We start from the raw sequence: 13,140 nt of genomic DNA on the forward strand, positions 1-13,140 counted from the left end.
GGAAGGGAAAGGGAAATTCTCTCCACACCCAACTCTTCTTCACAATCTTCCCTGGGCTGGCACAGATTTCTGGGAAAGAGCAGGAGGAACTCTGTGCTTCAGACTGTCCCGTACAGCCACATAGAGCAGGGGTTCTCAACCTTTTCCCTTTTATTTCAGGCTCATCTGACCAAAGGTCTTGAGCACAACGTGCATAGGATAAAATAATTTTGACATTATAAATCATTGAAATGTACAACAAAAGGGACTTTAAATTCTTAAAATACTTGAAACACTTTTAAATTAAAATCACATTAACCAAAAATGGAGTTACTTTACAAGCATAACAGTAACTGCAATAATACTAATCTCACTAGTTAACAATAGTTTAACCTTGTCGTGCTTTTAAAGAAACTAATATTAGCAGATATTTCGCGACACATTTGGTTATTTCTGGGTCAGCATCACCCAACAGAAATGGGACCACCCAAGAGTCAACAGGAAAATGATATCTTGATATCTCAACCTTTTGGGGCACATTTGGAATTCTGACACAGTATGGTGGGTACAGCAACAAAATGGCTGCCACAGCAGGTGGAGCCAGACACAAAATGATTGCCACAGCTTATCTTCAGTAGCACAGTGTACATAAGAACATAAGAAAAGCCCTGCTGGATCAGACCAAGGTCCATCAAGTCCAGCAGTCTGTACACACAGTGGCCAACCAGATGCCTCTAGGAAGCCCACAAACAAGACAACCGCAGCAGCACCATCCTGCCTGTGCTCCGAAACACCTAATGTAACAGGCCTGCTCCTCTGATCCTGGAGAGACTAGGTATGCATCATGACTAGTAGCCATTTTTACTAGTAGCCGTGGATAACCCTATCCTCCATGAACACTTCCACTCCCCTCTTAAAGCCTTCCAAGTTGGCAGCCATCACTACATCCTGGGGCAGGGAGTTCCACAATTTAACTATGCGTTGTGTGAAGAAATTCCTCCACCCTCCAGTAGATCCTTGTGCTGTGCGGCAGCTGCTGCCAAACGATAGTTTAAAAAAATCTGCACAGCCAATCAAATCTCCAAATGTCAATCAGAAGCCTTGCTGGGAAAATCCCTACCTGGCCCCACCCTAAACACACTTGGCGGGCACCACATGGGGGACCCCTGGCATAGAGGACTGAACAGAGCATAAACCAGTGGGATTCTCTGTTTCCTGGCCAGGCTGTTTGAACCTACCAAGCTGCCAGGTCCTTTCATGCATCTGATAACTGCAGGCTCCAGCTAATGTACAGTATCTTGGTAATCTTTATGGTGTCCCATGATTCGTTGTGCTTTGTGCTGCAAACAGAACTGCTCCTCCACAATGGATTAAAATTCTAAATATTTTTCCTGAACCGTTTGAGGTGCTAACCGTTGAGAAAACCAGCACGTATGCTGGCGACACTGCTTTGTACTTGAACACATGAACACATAAAGCTGCCTTATACGGAATCAGACCCTTGGTCCTTCAAGGTGAGTATTGTCTACTCAGACCAGCAGCTGCTCTCCAGGGTCTCAGGCAGAGGTCTTTCACATCACCTACTGCCTGGTCCTTTTAACTGGAGATGCCGGGGACTGAACCTGGTACCTTCTGCATGCCAAGCAAATGCTCTGCCACTGAGTCACAGCCCCTCCCAATTGTTCCAAAGAACAAAACAGTGGCAATTAGAAATTAACCTGTTCATGTATTGTTACTCAAATCATTCCCTCAGTCAGGCCGGGCACCTGATGAGTATCTCCTGTGTGTGTGTAAAGTGCCGTCAAGTCGCAGCCGACTTATGGTGACCCCTTATGGGGTTTTCATGGCAAGAGACTAACAGAGGTGGTTTGCCAGTGCCTTCCTCTGTATAGCAACCCTGGACGTCCTTGGCGGTCTCCCATCCAAATACTAACCAGGGTTGACCCTGCTTAGCTTCTGAGATCTGACGAGATCAGGCTAGCCTGGGCCATCCAGGTCAGGGCTGAGTATCTCCTACGCATGCAGAAATAGAAGACAGATTCCAAGGTAGGGATTGTTTGAGTTTAATGTATACGTAGTTCCCAGTCTGGTTCAATGACTCTACCAGAGGAAAGGCAGATGGAGGGGAGACAGATGCTAAACCAGCAAGTAACTTTATTGCCCCATCCATGATACAGAATAGAAAAAGAGAAAGAAAAATGGTAGTAGTCAAGACAGTGAGACTGAATTGCTTAATGGCAATGTTTAAGTGTAGCGGTGCAATGAAAATTCACTTTTACCCTTTCCTAGTGTTTCCTGGTATTTCGCTACGATAATACGTTTCAAAATTAATCAGTTCAGCAGGATATTCAATAGTAGGTATAAATCCAAAAGCTAGGGGACGGCCGTTTCACATTCGTTTCTTCAGCCCCACATTGCATCATTCTGCATCATTCCATTGGGAACCTGTTGACAGTGCTGCTGCAGAATGTTGAATTGAAATGGACTTGTATATGTAATTGACTTACTACAAAATGAATGGATATCCTGCTGAACTGATTAATTTTGAAACTCAGAAGAGGACTTTTTGCCTCCAGATACACACCAATAGACTGTTTCATGCTTACTTGTACATTTGTATATAACCAATCACTTAGTTGCTAAGCTTTCATGTTGTACACTTGTTTTGTTCTTTCCATCTTCATTACTCATTATAGATGTGTTTTTTGCAACCTGTTTATGTGCATTTGTGTACCACTTTCCCATGCTGAGTACCTGGAGGTTGGCAACCCTAGCATAGTGGAAGGGAGGGGTTGTAGGAGAACACTAATAAAAGGATAGCAGTTTCAGAAGTATTTTGATGAGAGAAAAGGCACAGGAAACACTGCCCCCCCCACAGATATGCAAAGAAACACTGCCCCCCCCCCCACAGATATGCTAAGCTGGATCTATAAATTCTGCATTTCAGGTTTTAGATTGATTATGAATTTTTGGAAACACGGAAAACAGAAAACAATTTGGGGAAAAAATGTATTCCCTTTTGACATTTGTTTGTGTTAGAATAATAATTGCCTAGCATTTTAATTCCCTTTCACTTAATGTTTCTGTAACAGCTGTTAGTTGGAAAGAGAGCTATGGCTGATTGTCTTGTTTTAATGTGAAATGTAATTAGCAGCTTGTAATTACTTGGGGGGGAGAACAATGTAATAAATAAAAGATATATACTTGGTGGCATCATTGGGGGAAGGGAGGTGACAACATTGGTCAAATTGTTATATGCAAACATCTAATGTTGTGGAATGCCTAGTGAGATTTTTTTTTAAACCCTCTACCCTGATTATTTAGCTGTTTAAGTCTTGGTATCTGAAGCACTGTGGAGTGTGATCTCCAAAGCGCTCCGTCTTTTGCCGCAAGCTGCCCTTTGCTACACTGGAGGCTGTACGGATAAAGCGCTTTGAGGAGCTGCCCGTTTTGCACATTCCTGGCATTATATTTATTCAACAACATACTGTAAACAAGAGGACTCGTCATGCTGTATCAGCAACAGATGTTCGGTATAAAGATGTCAGGGTGAAGGACAAGACAGTTATAGGCGCGCTTGAAATTAAGGCAATGCCATTTATGCAGGCAAGCGGTATGAGAATGTCGCCTGGTGTTTTCCCTCTCTTCCTCACCAAATATTTCTGTGTATTCCCCCCCCCCCACCTCTCCCATTCATTTAATTGAAATGATTTGCAGGAATTGTAAAAGATGGAAATTCCCTGCCTTTAACAATGTTGGGGGACTTATTAATTTTTTTTAATGCTGGAAAATCTACAGTAAAGAAGAAGAGCTGGGTTTTATACCCTGCTTTTCTCTACCGAAAGGAGTCCCAAAGCGGCTTACAAATTCCTTCTTTCCTCCTCCCCACAACAGGCACCTTGTGAGGTAGGTGAGGCAGAGAGAGTTCTGAGAGAACTGTGACTAGCCCAGTATGCTGCATGTGGAGGAGTGGGGAATCCAATCTGGGTCTCCAGATTAGAGTCTGCTGCTCTTAACCACTACACCATGCTGGCTTTCCAGGGGGAATATCAATACCCAATACAAAAGCCCAGCCTTTGGTATGAGCAACCAAAATGATTAGGGGACTAGAGCAACTGTCTTATGGGGAGTGGTTAAGGGCTGTTTAGCTTGGAAAGAAGGCAGCTGAGAGGTGACATGATAGAGGTCTATAAAATTATGCATGGTTTGGAGAGAGTGGACAGGGAGAAGTTTTTCTCCCTCTCCCATAATACTAGAACGCGGGGTCATCTGCTGAAGCTGGAGGGGGAGAGATTCAAAACAGATACAAGGAAGTATTTTTTCACACAACGCATAGTTAAATTGTGGAACTCCCTGCCCCAGGATGTGGTGATGGCTGCCAGCTTGGAGGGCTTTAAGAGGGGAGTGGACATATTCATGGAGGAGAGGGGTATTCATGGCTGTTAGCTAGAATGGATACTAGTCATGCTGCATACCTATTCTCTCTAGTGTCAGAGGAGCATGCCTATTATCTTAGGTGCTGTGGAGCACAGGCAGGATGGTGGTGCTGCAGTCGTCTTGTTTGTGGGCTTCCTAGAGGCACCTGGTTGGCCACTGTGTGAACAGTCTGCTGGACTTGATGGGCCTTGGTCCATCAGGGCCTTTCTTATGTTCTTATGTTATGTTATGTATGAGGCCTACTGGGTACCATAACCTAGCCCCTCTGAGAGAAGGAAAAGGAGATGTTTACCTTGTCCACCATCTATAGCTCACAAAGTTTTTCCCCTTTTAAATGACTTAGATATGTGATCCAGCATAGGCAATAAGGAGCACTGAACTTTCAAAACAGGAGCTCTATAGAGCTGAAAGGATCTTCTCAGACTTCATCTTGAGACTGTGCATGTTTTACCATTTTCTGTTATCTTGAATCTATATATTTTATCTAGGATAGTTTAAATCAGGGGTATAAAAGTATAAGCCCTGACTAGATGACCTAGGCTAGCCTGATCTCATCAGATCTAAGAAGCTAAGCAGGGTCAATCAGGAAAGTATTTGGATCGGAGACCTCCAAGGAATACTAGGGCTGTGACTCGGAGGCAGGCAATGGCAAACCACCTCTGAATATCTCTTGCCTTGAAAACCCCACCAGGCATCACCATAAGTCAGATGTGACTTGACAGCAAAAAAAAGAAGTGGTGTAAGGTATGTTTTCATCTGGCAACTTTCCCACAGAGTAAATGACCAGGCCCCCCTTTCATACTTTTTTTGACAATCAAAATGCCAATTCTACATTAATTAATTAATTTATATACCACAAACTCAGTGAGCTAGTCTAGGCAGAGAAAGTGTTAGTAGTCCAAGGTCACCCAGTGAACTTCTATAGTAAAGGGGAGGGATTTGAATCCAGGCCTCCTCGATCCCTGTGTGACATGCTAACCAATACGCCGGTTCTCCAAATTGAAGAACATAAATTCTCCAAATTCTTCTTCACAGTGTCAAGCACCCACAGGAAGTGTTCCATTACAAGGAGTATAAAAGCAGGGAAGCATAAGGCAGGTGAGAAAAGCGACCTTGAAAGAAGATTCACAGCCCATTCCTGTGTATAGGAGTATAGGAAGCGGCGTGACCTGGCTGCCGGCGTAAATGTGTGTAATCGTGGTTTTTTTTGTTTAACGGCGTCAGGGAAACGGCTTTGGAAGAGGCGCCGCTGCGCCTCTTCCCCGCCGTCCCCGTACGCCTCAGCTCAGGAATGGGCTGTCAGTGTCCAAGTCCACTGTATGATGCTTACATGCATAATCTTTGCCTAGGGAGGAACACTGGCTTGCTGCAAGCTTGCCTCCGGCAGGGTCTAAGATCACCAGATACTGCACTATTGCTGCAGGTGTGGGCCTGATCAGCCACCTGGATGGGAAAACGCTGGGACCTCTGTAGTCCTACGGAACAGCCATGAAGGCAAGTTGGGTGACTTCAACAATGGATTTGCTTATGACCAACACTGCTATTGGTGGCTTCTTAGCCCCAATAATTATTGCGTTGTCTGAAGTGTCATAAGGGTGTTATGGGTTATACTTAGGGTTGCCAACCTCCAGGTACTAGCTGGAGATCGCCTTCTATTACAACTGATCTCCAGAAAATGGCCGCTTTGGCAATTGGACTCTATGGCACTGAAGTCCCTCCCCTCCCTAAACCCCACCTTCCTCAGGCTCTGCCCCCAAAAACCTCCTGCTGGTGGCAAAGAAGGACCTGGCAACCCTAGTTATACTGGGGACCACAAAGACCCTAATAAGGACACAGAGGTGAAACAGAGGTGAAACCGGTTAAAACAGCACTGTTTTAACCAGCTGAAAAAAAAGAAGCTTATCTTTTAATTCGCTGGCACCCATAATGTTAATTACCAATGCATAAAATAACTGCAGGCTGAGAAATTCTGGTTGGAATTGGTTTTCAGGTCTCTCGCAAGCATCAGATATAACTGAGGAGAACAGCTATCAGTATTGTTTGGCAATGTTTTGTCACCAAATATATTTGCTAAACATTAACCTCGCCACTAACCCCATAATCAGACCCTTCCATTCATACCATCATTCTGTACTCTGCACCTGAGGTTAATGTGTCTTCATTTTACAGGGGAAAGCCTAGCTCACATAACTTTGCCCTGCCAGGTTTCCCAGCGTGACCTCTTTGCAAGCTGCTTGGCAGGGAATATATCGGAGCTTTGGTTTCAGAAGTATTAGTTAACAGTTTCACAGCAGTTCCAGAGGTTCAGCCAGTCAGATATGACTCTCCTTTCTAAAAACAAAAAGGGCAAGAGTCCAGTAGCACCTTAAAGACTAACAAAAATATTTTCTGGTAGGGTATGAGCTTTCGTGAGCCACAGCTCACTTCTTCAGATACAGCTAGAATGTGAATCCATCGGTCTTTAAGTAGAGGAACAGTACGTAAATGTGAATAGCAGGCTTGATGGGATTAGGTGTGATATGCAGAAGAGTCTGTGATGTCCAGGGGAGAGATGGGTGTGGAGAAATCAGCATTGGTAATGGGCCATGAATGCAAGGTCTTTATTCAGCCCAGGTAAATGCATTGACTTTAGTTTGAATATCAACTGTAATTCAGCAGTGAGCTGTAATTCAGCTGAAGAAGTGAGCTGTGGCTCATGAAAGCTCATACCCTACCAGAAAATATTTTTGTTAGTCTTTAAGGTGCTACTGGACTCTTGCCCTTTTTGACTACTGCAAACAGACTAACACGGCTACCCACTGTGAACTTTCTAAAAACAGGGAGGGTAACACTGTGAACTCTAATTTGGAAGACACAGGTCTTTCCTGCACGCTTGACTTACTCCTGATTTCCTTGGGAGTTGATCCACAAGCACTGGAATTGGTTTGGGTGGGGTTGTCCCTCCTCTTTGCATTTTCACAATGTGGATAGGGTTGCCAGGTCCCTCTTCGCCACCAGCGGGAGGTTGTTGGGGCGGAGCCTGAGGAAGGTGGGGTTTGGGGAGAGGTCGGTCTTCAATGTCATAGAGTCCTATTGCCAAAGTGGCCATTTTCTCCAGGTGAACTGATCTCTATTGGCTGGAGGTCAGTTGTAATAGCGGGAGATCTCCAGCTAGTACCTGGAGGTTGGCAACCCTAGTTGTGGCATCAGGTTATTTTCTTCTGCACATCAGGAGTAAGTTGAGCATGTAGAAAATGTGGAAAAGCCCACAGAATGAAAGAAGTAAGATTTTTAAACAAAGGTCACACCTACCCCACTCCTCACTCAAAGATCAAGCAAAGGAAAGTTTACTGTTGTCAGAGGTCAAACCAAAATAATTCATTTTCAAGCTTCCTTCTTTTTTTCTAGTTGAGGGGGGCATACCAAGTTGTGATATGAAAAATTAAAGTAGAAAGTAAGTTAATAGAAAAGGGAAAAAATACAAGCAGTAAACTGCTAATAACTGCGGGAGGACCAATAATAACTGCGGGAGGGAACTAGCTTGTTCTCTGTTGCTCCAGAGACTAGGGCATGGAGTAGTGGATTTAAACTAATAGAAAAGCGATTCCACCTAAACATTAGGAAGAACTTTCTGACGGTGAGGGCTGTTCGACGGTGGAATGTGCTGCCTCGGAGGGTGGTGGAGTCCCCATCTTTGGAGGTCTTTAAGCAGAGGCTAGATGGCCATCTGTCGGGAGTGCTTTAATTGTGGGATCCTGCATTGCGAGGCAAGGTTTGGGGTCACTGGGGATGTGTGTGGGGGGGAGGAAGTTGTTAATTTCCTGCATTGTGCAGGGGGTTGGACTGGATGGCCCTGGTGGTCCCTTCCAACTATGAGTCTATGATTCCTCCAGGTGAACTAATCTCTATCGGCTGGAGATCAGTTGTAATAACAGGAGATCTCCAGCTAGTACCTGGAGGCTGGCAACCCTAGCCCCCAGCAATATGCTGATGTCATTTCTGAACACGCAGGGAGTTATGCTAGGGCTTTGGGATGCTGCTGGCATTCCCCTTGTTTGCCACCACTCCCCCCACCAGCCAGCTGAGCTGCAGCAGGCAAGTGCTTGCTGGCGAGATCCCACACACACAGTGGGTACGGTTGCCAACCTTCAGGTAGTAGCTGGAGACCTCCTGGGATTAGAACTGATCTCTAGGTAGGGTTGCCAACTGCCAGGTAGTAGCAGGAGATCTCCTGCTAATTCAACTGATCTCCTGCCGATAGAGATCAGATCACCTGGAGAAAAATGACCGCTTTGGCAATTGAACTCTATGGGATTGAAGTCCCTCCCCTCCCCAAACCCCGCCCTCTTCAGGCTCTGCCCTAAAAATCTCCCGCTGGTGGTGAAGAGGGACCTGGCAACCCTATCTCCAGGTGATAGAGATCAGTTCACCTGGAGAAAATGGCTGCTTTGGAAAGTGAACTCTATGGCATTATATGCCACTGAAGTCCCTCCCCCTCCCAAACCCCACCCTCCTCAGTCTCCACCCCCAAACTTTCCAGGTATTCCAACCCAGAGCTGGTAACCCTACTGGCAGGTTATGGCAAGCCTACCTTGAGGGCATTCAGTTTATGTGTGTGGAGCTGAAAGGGAAACCTAGTGCTCACCATAAATCTAGAGCAGTGCTCTGAGAGTAATATTTCCTTGCGGGATCTGGGCCCCCAGCACAGCCTCAGGTGCTCAGAATAGCTGGGCCCAATCACTTCCCAGCCTATTTAAGCCTTGGGCTGAGTGGGGGAAACTTGCTGGAACAACCAGTCTACTGAGATCTTGTGCTCTTGGTTCTGCAGGCCTAGCCAGCCTGAGGGCCTGGTACCACTTGAGGAAACCAGACTGCAGAGTACAGGACACTTGTAGATTTCATTTTCATTAGCTGTGATTTTTTTTAAATAATTGTTTTGGCAATGCTTTCTTCTTAATGCTGTGTAGTTCTTTTAGTTTTATTTCTGAAAATAAAACTAAATGTCCCTTTGAAGTGTGATGCACCTGTGTGGGAGATAGGGTTGCAGCTCCAGGTTGGGAAATACCTGGAGATTTTTGGGGTGGAGCCTGAGGAGGCCAGGGTTTGGGGAGAGGAGGCACTTTAATGCCATATAGTCTAATTGCCAAAGTGGCCATTTTCTCCAGGTGAACTGACCTCTATCGGCTAGAGATCAGTTGTAATAGTGGGAGATCTCCAGCTACTACCTGGAGGTTGGCAACCCTAGTGGGAGACATAAACTCTTGTTCCTATCCTGTTAGGGCTAAAGGCAAGCTTCTTATCCTGGGTTTTGTCCACATCCTCAGCTCCCTTCCCAAAGATGCTAAACAGCAGAACTGGCTGAACATTTCTTCAGGAAACCTGGAGGAAGATGAAGTAAAGCCAACTTCTTGGTTTCGTTACAAACCTAAAGAATGCCCTGGCTTTGCTGATTTTTGAAGGGTTTTCAGCACACCAGAGCCAAGTTTCAAATGACTCAGGGTGAAGCTTCAAAGAGGCTGAGTTGAATTATGATTCCACCTTAAACCAATTTAAAACTTGGCAGTGCAGATGGGATTTGACATAAGATTTGGGCTTATTTTGAAACTGAAACTCACAGAAGGGGTGGCAAGAACTTGTAACCTGAAACGGGGCAATGGCTTCCAAGATCCCTTCTGAAGTTCTGGATTGGCATATCCAGGGCCTGGCCCTGCTGCTGCCTCTTGCTTCTCCATTCCCACATGGATGGCTTCCTGATCCTTATTACGGTTCTGAAAGGCTATTCGTTTTTAAGAAGCTGGGGCCACCAAACAGGGACAGATATCTAATCCAGCCAGAACGAAAAGTGTTTAGTACCTAGTCAAGCAGCCACTCATGAGGTTTTAAGAGAGGAGTGGACATGTTCATGGAGGAAAGGGGTGCTCATGGCTACTAGTTAAAATGGATACTAGTCAGGATGCATACCTATTCTCTCCAGGATCAGAAGAGCATGCCTGTTATCTTAGGTGCTGTGGAACACAGGCAGGATGGTGCTGCTGCAGTCGTCTTGCTTGGGGACTTCCTAAAGGAACCTGGTTGGCCACTGTGTGAACAGACTGCTGGACTTGATGGGCCTTGGTCTGATCCAGCAGTGCCTTTCTTATGCTCTTATGACTCAAACCTTGGTGCTAAGATTCTTATCAATTACACACAGTTAGAAATTAGTATAGATAATCCTTAACACCATCCCTATTATCAGAGTTGAAGCCTACTTTTCCTATGCGTTATCTTTCTTGGAAAATGCCCCAAGTGCATAACCAGTTGTCCTCTGGGATCACATGGGACATAACTACTCACCTCCACAGGTGAAGCATCACAGGTCAGGACGACTGCAAGCCTGTCCTTTTGCCAACAATTTGTACAGTGGCTTCATCCTTGTAAGAATGAACCTCGCATCGTATGTCAACATAACAAATAGTGAAATTCCCAAATGGGTGTGGGAACAGGTGCATTTGTAATTGGGTAAAGTTTAGACTTGCATATTTCTTTTATTATTGATTACAACAATTATAGTGTTTTGTAATTATAATTAATACGAAAATGGAGCATTTCCCATCTAAACAGCCTATATCAACAAAATACCCATGTTTTTCTTCCTTTTTTCTGTTTTCCCTTGTTCTTGAAGTCTTGCTTTTTCCTAATAAGGGCAAAGAGAGAGCACAGTGTTCCTCAGGGGGAGGTGGGAGAGAGGCTCTGGGCTTCCTTGATTGACTACAAGCAGTAGCCACTAGGATTACCTCCACAAGCAGTAGCCACTAGGATTACCTCCACGTGTGAGGCATTGCAATCCTGATGCGGTGAGTTTTGTCCACTGTATATGGAAACCCATGAAGGTACAGACCCAACAAAAGGGGGAGTTCTTCCATTGAAACCAATGGGAAATAATAACCAAAATTGAATGTTTAAAACAAAACAACAATAAAAGAAACAATAACAGTACAAAACCATATATAACAATCCAATAACTAGGGTTGCCAGGTCCCTCTTCGCAATCGGCAGGAGGTTTTTGGGGTGGAGCCTGAGGAGGGTGGGGTTTGGGGAGGGAGGGACTTCAATGCCATAGAGTCCAATTGCCAAAGCGGCCATTTTCTCCAGGAGAACTGATCTCTATCGGCTGGAGATCAGTTGTAATAGCGGGAGATCTCCAGCTAGTACCTGGTGGTTAAGCAACCAACCGAGAAAGAGCACCCAAATGCTATAATGAGAATAGCTCAAACAAAATAACAGCACGTTGCTCAATATAGTGATCAAACACAACGTATATTGTATGGAAACTACATCAAAAATGCAATACAACCTAACTATCTAATGCGTGCAAACACAAAAATTGGTACTGAACAAACACAGGCAATATTTACAAAGTTACAAAGGTAGGTCTCCACCAAAAAAGCTACTGTGTAAGTCCAACAATATTTGTCTTAGAAACGAAACAACAGCTTCTTGCAAATATTGTTGGACTTACACAGTAGCTTTTTTGGTGGAGACCTATCATTGTATATTTGTAAATATTGCCTGTGTTTGTTTAGCACCGATATTTGTGTTTGCACGCATTAGATAGTTAGGTTGTATTGCATTTTGGATGGTAGTACCTGGTGGTTGGCAACCCTACCAATAACAAAACAGTCCATTCTGGAATTAATGAAAGAAATGAAATAAACTCCCATGTGCAAGTCTACTGAAACTTTTCCTGCTAGCAAGTGCTTCTTTGTCAGGGCTCAAATATTTGATCTGATTTGCCTGTTCAGCTTTGGCCCTGCTGACTGCATCCTCAGGAGAACGGCTTCCAAATTCTTCTGATATGCTGGTAAACCTCCCGCCACCCCGTATCCAAGATATAAACAGCTATAACGGCTGTCGGCCCATGCAGCAATTGATCCATGATATGCTGATAGAGAGTCTGGGTGTTGTCTGTACGATGTGGAGCTGACTGAAACCACCCATTCTGGGTATTAATTGTCAACTTCCAGCAAGGACGGCTCTGCTACCTTTTGATAGTCTTGTTAAAGGTCTTAGAAAATGTTTACTTCCAGCCACTTTCAGAAAACACATCTTGTGGTTTCGCAAGAAGATATTCCTCTACAGACAGTACTGAACTTAGTTGGGAATCACCCCAAATTTGTAATCACCTGAGATTTGAGCAGGATCATCTTGTGTTAAGTGGCTACACCCTAAAAGGCCCTGGAGAAATGGCATCTTCCATTTGCAAAGCAGTCGGCTGCTTGTCTATCGGAAAGCACACGGCACTTTGCAGACAGCCCTCAAATGCCAGATTGTTCCTGGTGTCCTCTGGTGATGTGATGATGTCCCTTCTGGGCACACAGGGAGTGACAACAGTGTGGTGTCAAGCGATATCATTATGTCGCCATTGGGGGGGGGCCCACCACTAAGCTTCCCCCCCGCCTGGCAATCCTAGTTTCAAGGCCTGTAATAAAACAATGGATTTATTTTAGCTTGGTATGGGCAAGTACTGAGACAATGTGGAATGGTATTCTGGTAGAAATCTAACACAGAATTACGTCTAGCAAATGAGGCCCCGTCATTAGCGTGCACATGACTTGCACATGACTTGCTTCCTGTGGTATGATCCTGTGCCATAGCATGTATGTGAATGTCACAGTTCAGTTTGACAGGAACAATCCACATATCTGGGCATAAATATATGGTTGTGATATTTAGGGTTGTCAACCTCCAGGCACTAGCTGGAGATCT

This window comes from Euleptes europaea, chromosome 4 (genome assembly GCF_029931775.1).
Source record: "Euleptes europaea isolate rEulEur1 chromosome 4, rEulEur1.hap1, whole genome shotgun sequence".
In the NCBI taxonomy this organism is placed as follows: Eukaryota; Metazoa; Chordata; class Lepidosauria; order Squamata; family Sphaerodactylidae; genus Euleptes; species Euleptes europaea.